We start from the raw sequence: 14,161 nt of genomic DNA, 5'->3' as shown, positions 1-14,161 counted from the left end.
AATCAATACAATACAAAAAGCACAGAGGCTAACTGGCTGACTGTGACAAGCCACATGCTATGAGCCCCTTTTATGGTTTGATATTTTGTAACATGTTTGTGCCAGCAGTGAATCAACCCTCAGTCAAACAAAGGCCAGGAATGTGCTTCACTGTATTCACTGTGTATTCCTCATGGGACAGAACCAGAACACAAGTCTTGGTAATAGTTTTCTGCTAAGAATAGAAGCACATAAAATGAACCATGTCTTATTCATCAAGACCAACTTAAAAATGTACTCTGTCATTTTCCTTTAAGCACATTTTTAACATACTGTAATATATTTGAGCTTATCCAAGCAACTACAGCAGGGTTACATCATGTTCTGGATAAAGGCTAATATAGTTTGTGAGAAACAGCTGCTACTGACAACCACTCAGTTGCATTCATTCACAAAGTGACTATTTCACCAATGCATTTCTTTGAAAGAAGCTATCGAGTACAAACAAAAACATGGGGACGAACAAACCTAAAAGTCAATATTTTTGCATAGTGCACACCTGTACATCTCCAGCCCTAATACTGTAATCATGTTTGAAAAAGCACCGTCCTTATCAAAGGTAACACTGTATCAAATCCACCACAATCACAGGATTACACGACCAAGTGAGATTAAAAGTGTGACCCTAAAAGATTAGAAGTGACCTGACATGCCCACTATCATAAAACCTGGATACTGTTATTTTTTTCACCACGCGCAACAGAAAACAAATCACCTACCTTTGAAACCACTGGCGATTAAAGCGAATGGGAGTAATGTAATGGTCCTGTTGTACTATTTTCATTTCATAGACAGTTTTGTTTACCTGCTTGGGGTGCTCCTGATGAGCAACATATTTCAATATAACTCTCGACCACAGTTACTGGGCTGTGAATGGATGACCTATATACGTTTATGCGTGAATGCTGTGAGCACAAGCGCTGCATGATAAAAGGCCTGAGATGAGGCAGGAAGCCCCGGTGGCTGCAAATCATTAACATTTGATGTGGGTTATGATAAAAAAACGTTAACGCTGACCATCAGCAGCACAGTCGGGTGAGTAATTTACTGTATCGTGGGAGCACCGACTGACTCACCCCTCCACTAAAAGCCTTCAGCACCAGCATTTTCCTGCACAAAGAAGTCACATGGCTGTCTGTCAACTATAAGGTCACAGTAGCATAGATTGCCTTTTCATCCACTGTTTAAGAATTAATTTTGTTCAGCATTACTACTTGTTGGCTCATGCTATCTCGTAACCCTACTCTATAGTCTGCTTGGTTATCATAATACAGCAAATAAAGCATGTTTTTTTTTACTTGTTGTAACTGGGCTAAATCAAGCAGCACTTGCATTCCTTTGCAATTGCATAATAAGATCACTATGATTATGTTTTTGCGCACTTTTAGGCTTGTGGTCATTGATGGCTTGGTTTTGGTCCTGATCCAGCCCAGACTTAGAGAGATCGTGTGCAAACCATTGACTGTTCAATCAACAGTCAATGGTTTGCACACATCATATTCATCCTCAACAGAGCCCTCAACTTTCTATACTGAGTAGTAAAATCAAACAACAGTGCACACTCATTTGCTTGCTGGTGCCTTGCTGTTGCTATGCTGTGACATCACTATAGTATCTCTATAGTCCTGTTATAGACCAGACTTAGACCGAGCGCTACTCAGAGAACTCAATATGAACTAGTTTCGCTGCATAAGAAGTGTTGCGTCTAATTGCTGCTGACTGTAATCGTACTAAAAGAACAAAATGGATCAAATGACACTCGCCACTATCGGGTCAAAGAGACATTGCGGGGAGAAGAATCTCTAACATGCTGTGGATATACCTTTAAACTCAAAATAAATGCCACCAGTCCAAAGATCAATAAGTGAAAGTCAATGAGGCTCCGCTGAGTGATGGACCCTTCACAGATGTTGCTGGTTTCATGCTCTCAGCTGCTCGAGTCAGCACAACGTAACCCTGACACAACCACTGCTGGAGTTTTACACTACTTTAAACACAAAGGCTAGATTTAAAAAAACATAGAGTAGCACTGATGCTGAAGAATGATTCAACATTGGAAGGCCCTGTATAGACTGTGCGTCCAGTGGATCTTTCCTTCATTGTGGTTCTCCTCGAGTTCATGCAGCCCAGTTAGGTAACTTCTGTTGTGATATTGGGCTATAGAAATGTATTTGAATTCTAATTTACAGTAAAAGGGATCACCAGTAAACTATAAGCTGTCAAGGTGATGGGTTTGGGCAAGATTGTAATGAAAAACTGTGCAGAAGAAGATCAAAAATGAGGAAAAGATAGGTATAATTTTTGAAACCTTTCAAGTACTATCAAATCACGACTAAACCCCCTTAAAAGGGTAGAGCCACATTGGACTAAATTAAGCCTCAACTGGGTCTAGACCAGAAAAACACTTAATTTAAATGCATGACAGATCACAAAAAGTCAACAGTTACACCAAAAACATATGTTTGTAATTGCTCTCACAAAGAGACAATAAATAATCGAATTAAATAAAAAACAACTCAGAATGAGGGTGAATAGCTACTACAGGACTCAGTGGAGGATATACATGCCGTACAACTCCATCAGCGGAGAAGGACATAGAAGAGGCAGTGAACTTGGAGGATGAAAGTCAGCTCCAATATTTTTCCTCAAAGCTCCTCACAAACACACGACTGCAAGATTCCAGTCAACTGTTTACCTGTAATCATGCTCTTCAGTTTTGCCCTACGACAGCTCTGCTGCTGAAAGAACATGTTAAATAAGAAAGTCAAAAGCAGTCAAGGTGAAAATGCAGCGCAGCCCCCCCGAGGGTTGTGCCACCTCTAGAGCGCGAATAATGGAGAGAAGTCAAATGAGAACAAATGACTGGTGCCGCGTTGCACCGTTCTCCATCGAAAGCAGATCTGAACCACTAATGACAACCATACATCCTGCAAGAGTCCATATCGAAATGAGATAACTGTGAAGAAAGCAAGACTCGGGAAAAAGAGAGCTGACTCCGTAAACCATCTTTTTTAACATGGGCCTAACAGTCTATTCAGGGATTCATCTCCACAGACAGGCAACAATTATAGGTCAACATTTAAAAATAAAGAAAAAATTAAAATGAAATAAACCATGACTAATAAAATACAAAATAACATTGTCATATATTAGACTGACCTGCTTTTTCCCCGTCCCGAGACAAACTGCAGTGATGGACGGTTGACACAGCTTTTTGATCCTGCCACAAAGGCTTCTGGGAAACCGAATCCAAGCCAAGTTTAAGGATTAACTTCAACAACATGTCATTTTTACAACTGGCGGCAGGTCAAGCAGAGGCCCTGTCCAATCTGCTGCACTAAAAATACATAATTTCTATTGTTTTAGATTTTGTGTCTTGTCAACAGTGATCTAGTTTTTACATGTTTTAAGAACATTAGTCAAAGGGTCAAATAAAATAAAGCTATCACATAGATTTATAAAGAATGAGTCAAAATGACTGATAATTGCTGATATGACATTACAACAGGCTTTCCTATAGCATTTGTCAGCAATTTTGTGATTCAAAAGTAGTACAGACATTGTCCAGATCATCTCAGATTCACCGCTGTACCAAAGACTGAGTCTGGTCAACCCTGTGTATAAAAATACATATCATTCTGGACTTGCTAGACTAGTAAAGGCAGTCCCCAATCCACATTGATCTTTGTGAAAAGTAAAGCGTGAAACAAGTTGTCCTAAAGTGCTGCTGCCCAGTAGAGTTGACAGTGTACAGATATGAACTTGTACTCTAATTGGCTGCCAACAGACAGACTGCAGCCCCCTCTAAGTACACTTACACTGTGTCCTCCGTGTGTTTATGATGTAGATGGCTAGTACGTCCAGTGCATGCGGCTGTCAGATAGGTCTCCTTTTAAAGACAACGTACCATTCTATGTAGGCCAAGCCCCAAAAGAATATGCCATTAAGATTAGTGAGTCAGGAATGCTACACTGCTACTGCCTGCAATTTTCCTCCCTGCAGAGAAAGGTTAGAGCGGTAGACCATGTTCATACATATTATACGAAACAGTCAAGAGTAAAAAATGCACCTCACACTTGGATACGGTACTGAGCAGTACTTAGTAATTATGATTTCATCATAAGCTGTACTCAACCGTGAGAGTGGTGCGAGTGTTGAGAAGTAAATTATAATACACATTTTGGTCAAACACATTAGACACCTTGTAGCCATAGCCACAGGGAGAAATGTGAGCCAGTAAACTATTTTAATGCCAGATCCAAGCCAACAAAGAGGGTTGTTTCAAGAAGGGTATGCTGGGTAAAACTAACAAGTGAATAGCTGTACATCTAGGGATTACGGACAAGAAGAAACACTGGATGGAAAATGGTTGATCATTTGCGCATATTACATGCTATTGTACAAGACTTTGAAGTACTTAATACTGTTTCAAAACTCTCTCAAAAGTCATGATCCAATGACATCAGATAGTTGAGCGTTGTCCTCAAAGGCCTTTGAGTTGCCAAAACAAATGTTACAACAAAGTTGTTTGGAAATACCATTTAAAAAGTATTTAAGTAAAGCTAGTTTCAGTTATTGTGGCTTGCAGTATTCAAACAACAATGTATAAGCTGTCCTTTTCCTGCAATCCAGACTTATGTGTTTCATTGATGTTATTCAGGTAATTGTGCAAATGTATTTCATCGATCAATATTTCTAACAGACTAAACCTCCCCCCCACAAACACACGCACGCACGCACGCACACACACGCACACACACACACACACACACACACACACACACACACACACACACACACACACGCACTCACCCACACCCAACACACACACACACACACACACACACACACACACACACACACACGCACACGCACACGCACACACACACACACACACGCACACACACACTATGTGCATAGTGCATGTATTACTTCCTGTTTTTGCAAACTGTGCATTTTTCATTCCAGTGTGAAGGCTGCATTTGAAAATCAAAGGCGGTGATGCTCTGGCTGCGGCTAGATCTGGCAAAGCACAAATTGTGGAGGTAATGAAAAAAGCTGAGGGGTGAGTCATAGGATGCTTTAATAAATCCTTGCTCTCCAAAATAACATTTTGAAAGGTGGACAGAACCAGCTCTTGTGAGAAATGGAGTTCACCGCGCTATACTGATTGAGAAGGTTTTTTGGCGCAATTGCAGCTCTTGAAATCCGGTTTATTAATAGACAATGTGTTTTCTAGCTAAATTTGGGTGCTTTGTAAAATACATATGCAACAATCAATCAAACTGTCCTACTTTTACTAAACAAAAAATGGATTATGCGTGGAGTATAAGAGAACATTTCAAATCAGAGTGTACTACAGTATGTGTATGTATGTTGACAGCTGAAAGATGGCAAAAATTCACATTTTGCATGGTTGGATGTTGACAATATTCTAAGAAGAACTGTAAAAAGCAACAAGAAGAAATGGGAGTGAAATAAATAAGAAAAATAGAATAAAATAAAAATAAACCTTTTCTTTGAAAAAAACAATTAAACTGAAATAAACTGTTTTACAGTTGTTTAGGACCACACCTCAAAAACAGCCCCTGAAACCTCATCAAAACAGAAAGTTCCAAACATGAACTCAGTAATGAGTAGCTCCACCATTATTGTTGATCACTTCAGAAATTCGTTGCTGCATGCTTGATGCCATTTTTTCTAGGGGGTGAGTGGGAACATTTCTCCAAGTGGTGAAGACGACCTCAGGAATCTGAGACCATCTCTACTGCCTAGAACTGTTGTCCATTTTTTAAACTTCCTTTGCCATCCATCCCCAAAGGTTCTCAATTGGATTTAATTTAGGGAAACCCGCAGGATGGTCTTAAAGAGTGATGTTTTTCTCCTTGAAGTAGTCCTTTGTCCTGCGGGCATTGTGAATTGTAGTGTTGACCTGTTGAAAAACACAGTTGTCACCTCTCATTGATGCTTTCTGCAACATATACACAGAGTAACATTGGAAGCCATTAGAACCATCAAGGTAAAATGGCTTTTCAGAGAATAAAACTTTTTTCCACCTTTCAATGTTTGTTTTTGAAGCAGTTGCAGAAGCTGTCTGATGGTTATTGGGCTGCAGTCGGCTCCAGTATCTGTCTTAATTTGGGTCGAGGATCATCCAGTTTCTTGACGGACAGCCAATCCGATCCTCTGTCAGTGCTGGTGGCGTTTTTTTAGGTCTTCCACTTGACTTTTTAGCTCCATAACCCTCTGGATCTTTTAAGAAATTCTGTGAGAGAGCCTGCTTTTGCAGCTCAACCACCCAACCACTATCAAAAGCTTTTTTTGTCTTTGCCATCAAGGCGTCATGGCAGTGTGAATACCTGATAGAAAATGACACTGAATCCAAATTTTTGCACAGACTTGGTCTTTTAAAGGTTTTTGATAATCTGTAGAACAGCCTATTTCAGTTTTATTGTTGTTTTCAAAAAGAAAAAGGTGAATCTTTGCCATTTTTTTTGTCATGTAAATTGATCAAATGTAGGCTGAGGTGTTGAAATCAGAAATAACTTTTGCATTGTGCTTTGCATTCAGTGCGCAGAAGCAGTGAGATGCCTTTGGACGCTGAACTGACTCAGAGCGGAGGTGTTAAGTTGAACACCCCTGTTAAGTGGGTGCAGTCCAGTTGAGGTAACACAGACGTGTCTGCATGAGTAAATAAGTGGGCAGAAAAAAAGGCAGGTGACGCAAAAAAGAAAGAATGAAAGGCAGTACTAATTAGTAGTATGTATAAAAAGTGCATAAATAATGTGTTTTTCATTTGCATAACTCAAAGCTAAATAGGGAGATGTGTAAGGCCCAGGTTACAGTAAGTATGTAGCTGCCCATGTCAGAAGAGAAGGAACCGAACCAACAGCCTTAAGTTTTCAAAGCTGACACTCTACAGGGTGAACCACAAGTCTGGAGGTGCGTGGGTCAATTCAAATAATAAAACTCCCTGGCCGAAATCAAATCTCATTTCAAATCCTAACACACCTGCTGGTCAACATTAAGGATAAATGTTTACATGCTAACATCATCAACCCACATAAAACCATAATAAAGGATTTATTTATAGATCTGGACTAATATGTGGAAAGTTCGAAAACATTATTTGCATTTTTACTATTATTATCTATTCTATTGTGCTATTGTCATTATATCTCTGCTTATTTGGTACTCTTCACTTTGAGACGATTTAAAGTTGGTAAAGTCAGTACTGGCATCCACAGTTTTAGATTCATTTCTATTTCCCCTGGTTCAAGTTGTGGCAGATCGGTTGCTTGAAGGATTGCCTTGAGGCAGACAGAAAATGATGCATAATGGAGAGATGGCAGTCTCCTGAGCTGTGTTCTCAAACACTTCTGTCTCAGAGATGTCACGTTGCTAGAACTGCACCGGAGCAAAGCACAAAACACTGCGATGAACAGCCAGGGAAAATGTGGCAGCATGATGATAAAGTAATAGAGATTGTAAATTGGTCAGTGACAAAGCACATTTAAATAAGAACTGTACGTTAAAGCCTTATGATGCACATTCCAGAACACTAGGTGGCGATGTTTCGATCTTCTGTCAATGCCACTGACTCGTGACAGGAACGTTTGTCCTTACTTTCTCAATTCCTCCCTAGTTCACTTCTTTGACTACCTTGGTAGCGGGCTCCGAGCCACATGTCCTGTATCTGAAGTGTCTTACTGTTTGAACAATTTTTCTAGTATAAAAATAGCAGGAAAGATTTTCAAGGAATTAAATTTAAACATTAAACAAGTTTAGCAGCTCCAGTTTATCGCTTAGGCTACAGGACTTTAAATAAGATTAAACTATAATAAACCTTCTTTTTACAACAACAACAAAAATACTTTGCAGTGCTTCTGCTGTTGATCCATGTATATTTTTATAACGTTTTTGCATAAACGAAAAAAATAAAAAATAATATCTTAAATTATTTTACAGTACAGTACAGACACATTAATCATATTTAAGTGTGGTCACATTGCTAAATGAAGTTTGTGCTAACAAAAAAGAAAAAAAAGAATAAAAAAAACAAAGTTGCTGTGCACTATGGGTAATATTCTGCTCTCCAAGGGAGCGGAGGATCCACAGGTCCATCATTGGCAAAAGAGACAAACGGAGGAGTCGAGCTGCGCAGGGTGCAGGGGGTCTGGATGAATTGGAACACCACTTGGCGAAGTCTGATGACATGGATTCCTACTAAGTGGTTCAGACGACAAGGATCCTGGCAATTGAGAAACACCTATTGTGTTGCTGTGCAGGTGGTGAATACAGGTGTGATCTTCATGTTATTGAAGCCGAAAAGTGATTGTTCACAAAACTTATCAAAGATGATTTGAACTTTGTATTTAAATTGCTTCACATAGCCATTGTTTGTTTTTTCAAGCACATACACTGAAGACTCTCTTATGTGCAATTCTGTTCTGCAAGGTTCCAGGTTAAACTTCAAGTTGATTGTCCCAGAGGGACAAATCAAATTGGGGCTCAAATTGCCATGGGTTGTTATAAGTTGTTGCATTAATGTATTGATGATATATTATGGACTCAAAGTAACTTTTGCTTTGCTGCAGAAAAAGCCACTTTCTGTGCTGAGAAGAAGGAGCTTTTCGCTTTCACTCGATGGCATTTACAAAGCGACGTCTCAATCGATGAACCCTTGGTCAGACTTATGCGGCGCGAAAAGCTGTGTGGGTCAATTGTAATTGCAAGGGACAGCGTCTGTAACAAATACCGTGAGCCAGACAACTGAGGAGTCCAGATCTGAGGAATTTTTATATGTAATGCTTGACAAAAACTCTTCTCTGTCCCTGAGATAAAGATCTTTTTCATGTATGCTTCCATTATCATAGAAATTAAAGCAGAGGAAAGTACAAAGCTAAATCTCCAAAGTTTTAAGAATCTTTAAATGGCAAGAATCAATCAGAATGTATTTACAGATCCCTTTACAACACACAAGGTGACTAAAAATACTTTCCATTAAAACCATAAAATTAGCTGGTTTTAATGTTCCCATGAAAACATTCTTAATATAAAACATATCATTGGTAGGCCCTTGAAAGTACTAGTAGGTAATAAACAAAGGTATTAATGAGGGAATAGCAAAATAAAATAATAGCAATAAAGTGCTACTAAAGCTTCCTCACAAAAACATAAAAACTACAGCAACTGTTTTTGTGGCTACTACTTATAGTGGTACAACTCATACTGTTACTACTGCTTCTTTTAATAATAATAATAATAATACATTTTATTTGAGGCGCCTTTCAATATTGTACATTGGCCAAAGATTTAATCAGTATTTGTTTCAAATTGTGATAACTATGCAGCCCAATGAATGAACATACAGTAATATTCAATCACCGCTGGAAACAAAAATAGCAGGTAACACCACACAAACCCCAGAAATAATAGAGTGGAGGCAGAGAGAGCAGGGTTACAGCAGCCTTTCTTGTTAGTGTTTGCTCAGGACCTGGATAAACTGTGGAAACCTTTGATCTCTCTTCCGATGGGTGCCCTTCTGCAGCGTTCAGAGAAACCCAAGGAAGACAGTAACACACTCCCAGGGAAGGCTAATTGTCTGTGCGGCTACATATTGTGCATTGTTCACAAAATAATTAATCAGCCTGAGCCTGTGAATACCATCAGAGTTGCAAAAGAGGATTTGAGCACAGGCTGGGATAAGGAGCAGGATGATTGCAATGGGCCAGACAGACACTGATGTTTAGATTAAGCTTTTCCATTATTGTTTAATCAAATAGCTTCTTCGAGTGTATTTTGGGTAATTAAATAAAGTGAAGCGTGAAATAGATTTGGATTTGTGGCACAGAATCAGGATTGTATATTAAGACATTGGCACGACAATCCGAAAAACAATGAATGGCAGAGTTTGCAATCAAGCAAAGCTATCATTTTGCTAGCTTTACAATTGAGTTATGTGCATATTGTTAGAATACAACTTCATCTCATAATTCTGATTTAGTGCATGATGTGACCTAACCATAGTTTTATACAGCTCTATTTAAAATCTTACAGCATATTAGCATAGAAAAATTTAATATAACAAAATTCAACAACAAGTTTAGGTTCGTAAGCCAAACAGCAACAAGGGCTAACTGTACATGCAAACCTCAGACTAGATCATAAGTGATCTACAAGTGCTCAATAACTGTCACTGTTCTGTTTTCTGACAGTGAGTCTGCGAAAAAGATGACATAGAAAAAAACCTTTTTGCAGGAAATACCTCTTGGCAACAAGGCTTCAAACACATGACCATACTAGTGTCCTGCCACTCTCTCACAGACACTCACACAGCCCTGTAGGCATCTCTTGAATCCGTAAGAAGTGGACAAAAAACAGTGCACAATGTTGAGGTCCTAGAGCGAAAGTAAGAGGCGGCTTCTACTGCCAATCTGCAGTGCACTTTCTTTTAGCGGACACTATGGCCGCATACTATAACTCATGCTAAGGTTGAGGGCCACAAGCACACTGGAGTGCACACGTGCCTATTCAGCCTTTGAGGGAATCAGTCTCGCTCCATGAGCATGAAAAGAGCCAGATGTCAGCGCTCGGCACAGTCTGACATCTGCTGAAAAGTACCCTGTCTTCTCCTTTGTCGCCCCGCTGGCCTTTGGTACCATCCTCATAGAGTTTCACTTCACTGGACTCTCAATGGCCAGTTAGTTTAGACTACAACCCCTGCAGGTGAGAGTTCTTAAAAGATAAGTAAATGAACAGTTGCTTGGCTGATAAAAAAGTATTAATACCAAATTACAAGACATACTACAAGACAATGTAAACTACAAAATCTACTACTAATTATAAATGTCATTTCGAGTGGCTTCAGGAAACCATTTTTGAGAGAAGTTGGGGTGAAGTATCGACCCTAGGGGCAAAAAGGCCATATGGAATGCTGTGGGACGCAAACCTCCACCTGAAAATTTGTAACAATATAGAATAAAAGCAACCATATAAATGCCCATCAATCTTACTGACAAAGTCTGACTATCAGTCAAACTACTGAACCAGTAAGTAGTCGTATGAATGGCCACAAGAACGAAGCGATTTTTATTGTCAATTCATTGATTTGAATCATCGAAATTGACGTTTTCTCAAACCCTTGGTGTGGGGCGGGGGGTGGAAGCACAAGGAGGGCAGGGAAGGGAGGGAGTTCAGCTTCCTGATAGCCTGATGGATAAAACTGTGGACAAACACCCCATACGTATTAATCTGTCACCTCATTGACATCACATCACATGACGTCTTAGGCCATCCTGCCATGGAATAGAGAATACAAAGACTGTTTAGTCTTGGTACGTTGGCAGCAGCAATAGTAACAGTCCTGGGGCTACAGGGACATTAGCCTGATGCTTATCTCCAGCTCTGTGCTAGCCATCCTACGCTCTCTCTCCCTTCTGTTTCGTCTCTCGCTCTCTAGCTGATGCTGTGATATGATTTGGTGTGCGCTGAGGGGAGCAGAGAGGACTCAGGCATATCGATCAGGGCTCTACTGCTATCTCTGCACTCCTCATGCAGTTTGGGACCATGTAGCTATCACCCAACTCTCCACTTTATCTTTCTGTGCAACCTTGGCTTGGCTCTCCAGAGTACAATCATAATAATGCCTCTCTTAGGTGCCCATGCAATAAACCTGGGCCTTCGTTCTTTCTTCCGGCATACGCCTCCCTCGGAGAAGACAAAACCAATAAAGAGTGGGCTTAATTACAGCAGCAGAGCACCGCTAACAGCAGGTACAGCACCCTGGGGCAGAGGGCTCGATGCAGATTCTTAAAGCAACAAATAACTGTAAAACCAAGTCATTTTATAGTCCCTCTGTATGAGTGAAACTTATCATTTCTTTGGTGTTTTGTAAACCAAGGCACAGACACAATAACGGCAGGTGAATCCACACTCTATACCAACGTGTTTACACTGTGCCACATCCACCCATATACAATATTATGAAGTACCAAATGGAACACATCTACTAATACTGATATTGTTAATGATGATGATTTACGGATGACAAGCTAGACAATGAAAATTCATCAAGTTGATAAGTTATTAAAAACTCTTTCTACCAAAACTAAGGTCATTCTGTGTATTTTTTTTTCTTGAGAAATAGTGTCTTTGTGCATCTCTATGTTTTGGCCTCTTATTTTATCTTTTTTTTTTCTGGTACAATATGTGTATCTGGTCCAGATCTCAACAACTACAAGCAGTGTGACAGAAAACGGAGGGAAGTAAACAGCAAAGATATCCAAGCCAGACCAGGCTAATCCACACAGGCCGTCTATCCATACTTGTAGAGGCAATCGTATCCTCTTTGTTTATCAAGCTAGACCATGCTTTTCTCAGTGGACTGTGTGAGACTATTGTGTTGCGGTGGAGCAGACAGGGCTAGAAGACAGCAGAGTCTCGATCATCCACCAGGTTGACAAGAAACTGAACTCTACCCTTCCTCTACCCCCTCACTATTGTGTGCATATTTCTGATATGGCTCTGTAAATGGTATTAACTATTGTTATTTTTTTGTTGGAAAGTAAATGAGGGTAATGCATCATCTGTATGTGCTTTAGTTGTGGTAGAATTGACAGTAAAGGTTATTGAACTATACTGAAGTTATCATCCATGTCATGAAGCATTTGGCACATTCTGTACATACCAGAAAGCAATAAAAATAGAAGAGAAGAAATGCAGTCTCGTGAGGGGCTGTACCTATGGGCGAAAAACACACAACAATCTAAAATCCTGGCTCCAAAGTATAATACATTATTATTTCTAAAGATAGAGCTCCCTCCTTTGACAACACTGAAGAGGTGTTGTGTTTTTTGTTTTTTAATCACGCAGGTTTTTGCTCAGTGCACTATTAAAGTTTGAGCATATTAATGAAGCCTGTGGAGGTGTGTTGCCGCTCTGCCCGCCCCAGCAGGGCTGAGTTTACAGCAGAGAAACTGCCTCACTTCCCTTTTTTGGAGCATGCTCGAAAGGAGGAGCCTGATCTGCTAACATGGATTCTATCTTGACTCGATGTTAATAATATAAATGGGGAGGAGTGATGAATAGCAGTCTATCTTTAATATGTCTGGGTGTACTGAGGTGAAATAGCATATGTGTGATATAAGGGCACGCCGTGAACACTCAATTCAAAACCATTCAGTCCTTCCAAGAACAGACCCAAAGCCCCATTAGGACCTCTGCTGACGCACAAATGCATAATACATGGCAGCTGGATTTAAAAGCATACAGCCCATTAGAAAGCTAGGTCTGGGCAGAATAAGAAAAGAAAAACAGTGAAAGATAAGCTACACATGAATTCCTCTGACCAACAAATGAATGAGAATAGCTTTCTACATACTATGTAGGCATATTTGTTCATCTGAATTCTTTGCGAAAATAATTCCTGAAAAGGGGGAGAGTCAAATGCAATGATTGGTGGATCACAAAGCCTGTTCAATCTTTCCAGTGGCTGAGTGTTCTGGACATGTAATGTGAGGTGGCAGAGAGCCTAGTAATGCCGTAAATTATTTCTGATGGTCGGGTGGGGGACAAGAGGGAACAGCTCTCTCCCTGGAGACAAACAGAACATGGAATCAGACTCAGGTCTGTGTCTACAGTGCAGGACAGAGGGGGCGTCCGTGTTCTCTGGACTCCACTCAGAACTTTTAGTCTGCATGACATACAGCCATGCTCTGCCACATGACCTGAGGCCTGCCCACAACGCAGAGGCTGACAGACCAATCACAGAGATAGTAAGTTACCCCTTTACACTACTCCACTGCAAATACATGAGCAAAAAAGCTCTTCTCAAAATGCACATAGGGCTGTTATGTAGGCCTATAGCTTTACCCACCGGCATATTTAGGCTACTGTACTAAACAGTCAGTGTCTGTAAACGTGCCTGTTCTGATTCATTTCACTTCTTTCCCTCTCTGAGGCAGAGAGCAGCAGCAGCAAAAGCAAAATAGCACAAGCTGCAGCAGTGCACAGAGGGCTATGCGCACGCGCGCTCTATGGACAGGTCTACGCACATAGCCCAATCGCAGCTCTCACAGTGTACCAAACTGTTCAGTTTAACAACCCCCTCCTCTTCCTCACA

The 14,161-nt window shown here is 40.3% G+C and overlaps 1 protein-coding gene across 12 annotated transcripts in view; it reads right to left on the bottom strand.

Moving 5' to 3' along the window:
• The window catches only part of rims2a (regulating synaptic membrane exocytosis 2a), a 101,793-nt gene that overhangs the window by 52,271 nt on the left and 35,361 nt on the right, over positions 1 to 14,161 (bottom strand). The window lies entirely within an intron of this gene.

The sequence above is a fragment of the Gobius niger genome (genome assembly GCF_951799975.1).
Source record: "Gobius niger genome assembly, chromosome: 8".
NCBI classification, from domain to species: Eukaryota; Metazoa; Chordata; class Actinopteri; order Gobiiformes; family Gobiidae; genus Gobius; species Gobius niger.
This window is presented reverse-complemented; position numbering and strand designations above follow the sequence as displayed.